At 46.5% G+C, this 6,890-nt stretch overlaps 1 protein-coding gene across 2 annotated transcripts in view; it reads right to left on the bottom strand.

The window, feature by feature from the left end:
* CUNH14orf93 (chromosome unknown C14orf93 homolog) overlaps window positions 1-5,586 on the bottom strand; it is a 27,213-nt gene extending 21,627 nt beyond the window's left edge. For both annotated transcript variants that reach the window (XM_008839894.3, XM_029566857.1), the window contains exon 1: window positions 5,529-5,586. The gene's annotated coding sequence lies outside the window, so the exon portion shown is untranslated. The remainder of the gene's footprint in view (window positions 1-5,528) is intronic.
* Between the last annotated feature and the right edge of the window lie 1,304 nt (window positions 5,587-6,890).

The raw sequence follows: 6,890 nt of genomic DNA, 5'->3' as shown, positions 1-6,890 counted from the left end.
TCTCATAGAGATCCACCTGCCTCTACCTCCTGAGTGCTGGGATCAAAGGTATATGCCACCATGCCTGGCGTTATATTTTAATTAATTATTTTTTGAACAGGGTCTCCCTGTAGCCCCAATTGTCCTAGAACTCACTATGTAGACCAGACTGGCCTCGAACTGACAGAGATCCACCTGCCTCTGACTCCTAAGTGCTGGGATTAAAGGTGTGCACCACCATGCCTGGCATTTTTTTTTAAATAAATAATTTATTGAGAATTTCATACATGCATATAAGGTGTTTTGATCAAATCCATGCCCACTCCCTCCCCTCCAACTCCTCCCATATCTCCCCATCACTTTTTTCTAATAACTTCATGTACTCTTTCTTCTTATTTATTTATTTACTTATTTATTTATTTATTTTTGGTCTTTTTTTGAGACAGGGTCTCCCTGTAGCCCCAGCTATCTTGGAACTCACTATGTAGACCAGGCTGGCCTTGAACTCACAGAGATCCACCTGCCTCTGCCTCCCAAGTGCTGGGATTAAAGGCATGCGCCACCACGCCCAGCTACCATTTATTCATTTATTTATTGATTGATTGATTGATTGATTGGTGTTTTTGAGACAGCGTCTCCCTATAGTCCCAGCTGGCTGTCCTGGAACTCACTATGTAGACCAGGCTGGCCTTGAACTCACAAAGATCCGCCTGCCTCCACCTCCCAAGTGCTGGGATTAAAAGAGTGCACCACCACGCCCAGCTTCACTATTTATTTTTTTATGGGGCTTTTAGCTACTCTAACATTTCCCCCTCTGAAGAGGTAACCCTAAAATCTTTTAAGGATTAGATAAAAGCTCCCACATATTTTTTACATTTTAAAATTATTTTTTATGTGTATAAGTGTATCGCCAGCATGTGTGTGCACCCATTGTGCAGTGCCCTTGGAGGTCAGAAGAGGGTGTCGGATCCCCTAGAACTGGAGTTACCAACAGTTGTTAGCTGCCGTGTGGGTACTGGGAATTGAACCCTGGTCCTACGGCAAGAGAAGTCTGTGCTCTTAACCACTAAGCGATCTCTCCAGCCCCTGTTTTGTTTTCTTTTTTTAAGACATGTTCTTATGAGGCCCAGGCTAGACTGAACTTGCTATATAACTGGGGATTGACTTTGAATGCCAGATCTTTCAGCCTCCATCTCTCTAGTACTGAGATTACAGACATTTACCACCATACCTGGCAGTCTGATTTTAATACATGAGTTTAGAGATTCTACTCAGCTAGGTATGGTGGCTCACACCTGTAATGCTAGCAGTCTTGAGACTGAAGTAGAAGGATCACTGCTAGTTTGAGGCTAACTTGAGTTATGCAGTGAGTAGGAGGCTGGCCTGAACTCCGTAACAAAACCCCATCTCAAAAAACAAAAAACTCACAATGGGCCTGGACATGTGGCTTAACTGGTAGAGTGCTTGCCTAGCATGCAGGAAGCCCTAGGTTCTCCAGTACCATCTGACTGGATGTAGTGATAAGGTGCAGTTATCTCAGCACTTGGAAGGTAGAGGCAGAAGGATCTGAGGTTCAAGGTCATCCTCCACTACATAGTAAGGTTGAGGCCCAGGACCTCCCCACCACCAAAAAGAACCCACCCCCCAAAATAAATGTGCTTCTGATTAATTTCTATTTTTCATACTTTTTTTTTTGTCTTTTTGAGACAGGGTTTCCTTGTAGCCCCAGCTGGCCTGGAACTCACTATGTAGACCAGGCTGGACTCTAACTCACAGAGATACACCTGCCTCTGCCTCCCAAGTGCTGGGAATAAAGGGGTGTGCCACTATGCCCGGCTTTTTATATATGTTTAGATAACAAAGAACGGACATTCAACTCCATGACAGTTCAGGGAGAGGCTATCCAATCGGACTCCCCCTTTTCTCCCGGTCACATGCATTTCTGCTCAGACTAAATATATCATACTCTTGGCAGCTCCTCTGCTCGCTTTCTCCCCATTCCCAGTTTGAATTTTCTGCATGACTGAGTTCACCTCCAAACTATGGAAAATAAAAGTTTTCGCACTATTTAATAAATGGGTGTGATATGTCATCCCTCAGATGATATATGTTCTTATAATGGGCCTCTGACTCCTTCAGGGTCAGGATGGGAATGCATTTCCTTAAATATGATCGCTCTAAGTATGCCTAGTCATATCATCATCTTCATTTTTGAAATGGTCACAAAGTTCCTATTCCCATAGTCAGTCCTTCTTCCTCCATTTCAAGGTACAAAATGGCTCACCTGTGAAGGGCCTCTGAAAACCTGTTTCTGTTAGAAATAAGCTCCTTAGCACACAAGAGCAAATAAGCAGTTACCATAAAATACAATTTTCCTACATTTTAAGAGTGACCAGTCTAATGATCTGCAAAACATCTAAGTCCTTATTATCAGGTACAAAAAAGAACTGCCAAGACAGAGGGCAGGATGGGCTCTTAAACACAGGAAAGGCATCCCACGTTTTTGGCAAATCACACACTCCTCCTGGGGAGGTAAGGGTGAGGTGGAAGGTGGGCGCTTTTACTTAAAATTTACATTTGCTAAACTGGGAAGATTAAATTTTCTGCTTTCCTACAATACGCCTAATGTAAAGGATCTTATTGCGTTTCTGGAGAAACGGAAAACGACTTCCCAGGACTCTTGTCACGTGCTCACAGGGCCTTCAGTAAATGTTAGTTGATGAAATATTAGTCAAAGATGACAAGTTGGGCACCAGGGGCGGCAGACCCGCTCCCGGCAAGGCAATGGTCCGTCTTCCCCGCAGGGCCCGCAAGGGGCCGGGGGACATGGGACAGCATCGACCGAGCTGTGCCTGGGTCGGGGAGGGGGGGCTCTGCGGCAGGACCTCACTAGGTCACTGCAGGCACCAAGGGCTCGAGAGCACTGAGGTCGTGACTGGGCGTCCCTCACCGGGGTAGCCCACTCGCGTCCGCTTTAGGGGGTTCCGCGACCCCCACCCGGGCCGTGTGCGCAGACTCAGCCCGCTGACAGCAGGCGGCAGCCGCGTGTACCCGGCCAGAGCGCGCACGAGCGGAGGCCCCGCCCCCTCGCCTCTGGCTCCCGGTGATTGGCGGTTGGGCAGCAGGGCTGCACGACCAGGGACGCTATTGGCAGCAATTCCCAGTCATTCAAAGAGCCATGCGGGGTGGGGCCTCCTCAGGGAGGGACACGACCGTGAGGTCTTTTCAGAGCCGGAAGGCGCCATTTTGGTCTGCTGTTTACTCGCTTTGTTGTCTGCTGCTCACTCAGTTTTGTGTACACGACTGTAGGTTCAGAGCCGCAGAGTGTGGTTTCCTAAGGGGTTCGGGCTGACTTTTGGTTCCTGCCGGCCCTACTTAGAGGCCTTTCAGATAATAGTTGCACAGATAATAGTTGTGTTTTCATCTTTAAGGAACCTTAGGACTCCCAGCAAAATCAACTCAGATTTGCTTTGCTTTGGTAAGGTCAAGGTATATATATTCATGAGAGGAATGCCTCTCTTACAGAGAAACTCCAGGTGACGACCTAGCTATGAGTTAGATACCTAAGCTGCCTCTGAACTCCTGGAGACCTCTCCCTTTTCTGAGGTCGACAACTTGCAGTGATGCATCAAAAAGAGTAAAAGTTCCCATTGCTGCGATCAGAGGTCAATAGAATCTAACCACATTTCAAAGAAATGCAGGTCTAAACTTGTGGAATGATCCACGTTCGGGCCGCTATTTATTAGGCACTCATCTGACTGGCATTGTTAGGAAATAAAACTACACTTAGTATAGGTCAGAAACCTAGAGAACCCACGCGGGGCCATTTCGTTATAATGAATTCAAGACCTTACAAATAATTTTACTGCAGTTGTTATTTGTCTTAAACACTGCCTGAAATATAGCACATTAGCTAAGGAATGGGGATGTTTGATTACCATCATACAGAGGTTTTGTTGTAGTGAAAACCAGTGGATCCTTTTTTTCTCCATCACTACTACACTTGTGACGTTCCAGTTTCTCCCTGATCTCTGCATATACGTATGCATTCACTACAATCTCTACAGATCGGAGGATATGAGTATTTTCTGAATGACTCCTGATGAGGCAGGGTTCCACCACGCAGCTCCCATGGGGAAGGAGGGGGCTCTACCCTGTGCCTGTTGCCTTCGATTTCACACACTTTCCTCTGAAACTAAGTCAAAGGGGAGGTTTTTCACCCACAGAATGCAGCATCACCAGAATGCATTTCTTACCCCTCCTATTACTCTCCCTTGCCTCCACTTGCTCCCATCAGTTCTTGAGAACTGGGGCTAGGCTGTATTTTTTTTTTTTTCCTGATTCTTTCCCAGCTGTGGATCGTTTCAAATAAACCCCAACCAATAAACGACCCTTTTGTCAAAAAGCCAGGAGAGAAAATTCCCTTCTGAACACCCCCCCGCCAAAGCACACATAAGGCCAAAATCTACAGCGCTGTACATTTAAGGACGTGAGACAATAATCAAGCAAAACCACTTAGAACAGTAACTAAAGGTGGCTCTGAACTACAGACTGATAAATCGCCTACCTTCATCTGCCACGAGTGCTGTGTGCTCTTTGCAATTGTTTAATTATTCACTAACCTGATCCATTAAAAGAGCAGAAAACAAGGTAAGTACTCACAGAAAGTTCCTAAGAATGCTAAGCACAGGATTTCCTCTAAGCTTTACTTTGCATATGAAATCCTGTTTTGATATTTGGGAACACACGAGAAAAAAATTCACATCCTAGGGTCTATTTTACACACATAAAATCAAAGGTAAACATTTTTGAAAATAAAACTTGATGCAGCACATATACACGTACTGTACATATACACAAAGAATAAACCCCAAGATAAAGGCTTGCGAAACTGTTTAAGAAACACACAGATAACACAAATATCCTCTTGAAATTATGTGTGCAAGACACACCATCAGAGGGCTTTCCCTTATCTCCAGGGAAATGAGTGTCCCAATAATATCCCGGAATATATTTAATCTATTGGCCTCAGACACTTGCCCGGTCCAAGCCACTTGGTTTTGGTTCTGGGGAGTGTGTGTAGAACGAATGCCAAACGGCTTTATGAGGGAGCCTCAAATCTATCTTTGCTTCCTTCGATGTTGCCTGTGGCAGAAATTTACATTATCCCTTCAGCCCGCTTAAAAAATCAAAACAACAACAACAAAAAACCCCAAAACAAATCTATACTTCCCAAAGAAGCTAAAATTTAAAGCCCTCGACCACAAAATTTGTAACTTCTTAAAATGGGATAGCGAAAAGAAAAAAAAAATCTGTAAATCTGTCGGGAAACAGTTGCACACGACCATCCTGCTTCTCAACTTGGTATATTTTTAAACCTTGACCAGGAAAAAGAAAGAGGAAGAGAGACAGAAAAAGAAATGGGGGAAAGAGCAAATTCCCCTTAGCAACAGTTTTCTCACCCCAGCGCTGCCACAGATCTCTATTTTTAAAAATTTTGAAAACACACACAAGATTAAGGAGGAAAAAAAAAAATGGAAAAAGGATACCCGAAGGTCGTATGGCTCTTTGTATTCGTGTGTGTGCAAAAAGGGGGGCCCGCGGGGCGCGGGGCCCCGGCCCCCCCCCCCCCCCCCCCCCCCCCCCCCCCCCCCCCCCCCCCCCCCCCCCCCCCCCCCCCCGGGCCCCCCGCCCCGATGGGCCGCGGGCCGCCCCGCCCGCCAGCACACGCGCCCCGCCCGAGGCGCCCACCCGGGGGGCCCCCGAGGGCCGCCGCGCCCGCCCGTACGCCCGCCGGTCGGTCCCCTGCGCGCGCTTTCCCACCCCCAACCTGCTCTCACTGTCCTCTCCTTTTCTCGGTGGAGCAAGGCCCTGGCCGCAGACTCAGTCCCTGAGCCAGCGCCTTCTGCCCCTTTGCTAAACTTGGCCAACTAGCCAGTTCACAGTAACGTTCTCGGCTGGCATTTCACGTCCCATTGGCTGCCTGGGCCTCACCTTCTGGTTTCCCAGGGAATGCCTCTGGGTCAGGCATGTTGGCCAACAGTCTGCCTTTACATGAACGTTTACGTGTGTAACGTTTAAGTGGAAGAAAGTCCTACACGTTGAGGATTTTTGCACAGCCTGAACTCCCAGTTTTGGCTAAGACCACATTCTGATGACACTAAAATGGCTCACTGTTACCTCCTGCATGAAGACCATTACTTACACCTGGACTTTAAGCAAGCCATAATTTGATCTCACCTATCTGCCTGCCTATTTATCTATCATCTATCTAGCTAGCTAGCTAAATAGCTACCTAGCTAGCTATCATCTATCCATCATCTATCAGTCATCTGTCAGTCATCTATCATCTATCAATCATCTATCATATCCATCCATCATCTATCAATCATCTATCAGTCATCTATCATCTATCAATTATCTATCTATATATCATCTATCCATCATCTATCTATTGAGAGAGGTGCACTCACGAGGACAACTTGCAGGAGTATTGGTTCTCTCTTCTTACTACCATGTGGGTCCTAGTATTGAACTGAAGCTGCCAGGCATGGTGGCAAAGCCTTCACCCACTGAACCATCTTCCTGGCCACCCACCAGGTTCTTAATTCCCTTTACCCTCAAGTTTTCATCCCCATCTTACACTTTGGTTCACCTGGTTTTGTCTGCCTAGAATAGTCCTCTCTTTTGACTAATTTCTACCTGTTATAAAGCTACTTCAGTCTAGAACACTTGCTTCTTGGGTTATATCATTTTATATATTCTTTCTTTCTTTCCTTCTTTTTTTTTTTGGGGGGGTCTTTTTGAGACAAGGTCTCCCTGTAGCCCCAGCTGTCCTGGAACTCACTGTGGAGACCAGGCTGGCCTGGAACTCACAGAGATCCGCCTGCCTCTGCCTCCCCGGTACTGGG

This window comes from Nannospalax galili, unplaced genomic scaffold (assembly GCF_000622305.1).
Source record: "Nannospalax galili isolate Female #2095 unplaced genomic scaffold, S.galili_v1.0 scaffold1119, whole genome shotgun sequence".
NCBI lineage: Eukaryota > Metazoa > Chordata > Mammalia > Rodentia > Spalacidae > Nannospalax > Nannospalax galili.
The sequence above is the reverse complement of the archived record's forward strand: the minus strand, read 5'-3'. Positions and strand labels throughout refer to the sequence as shown.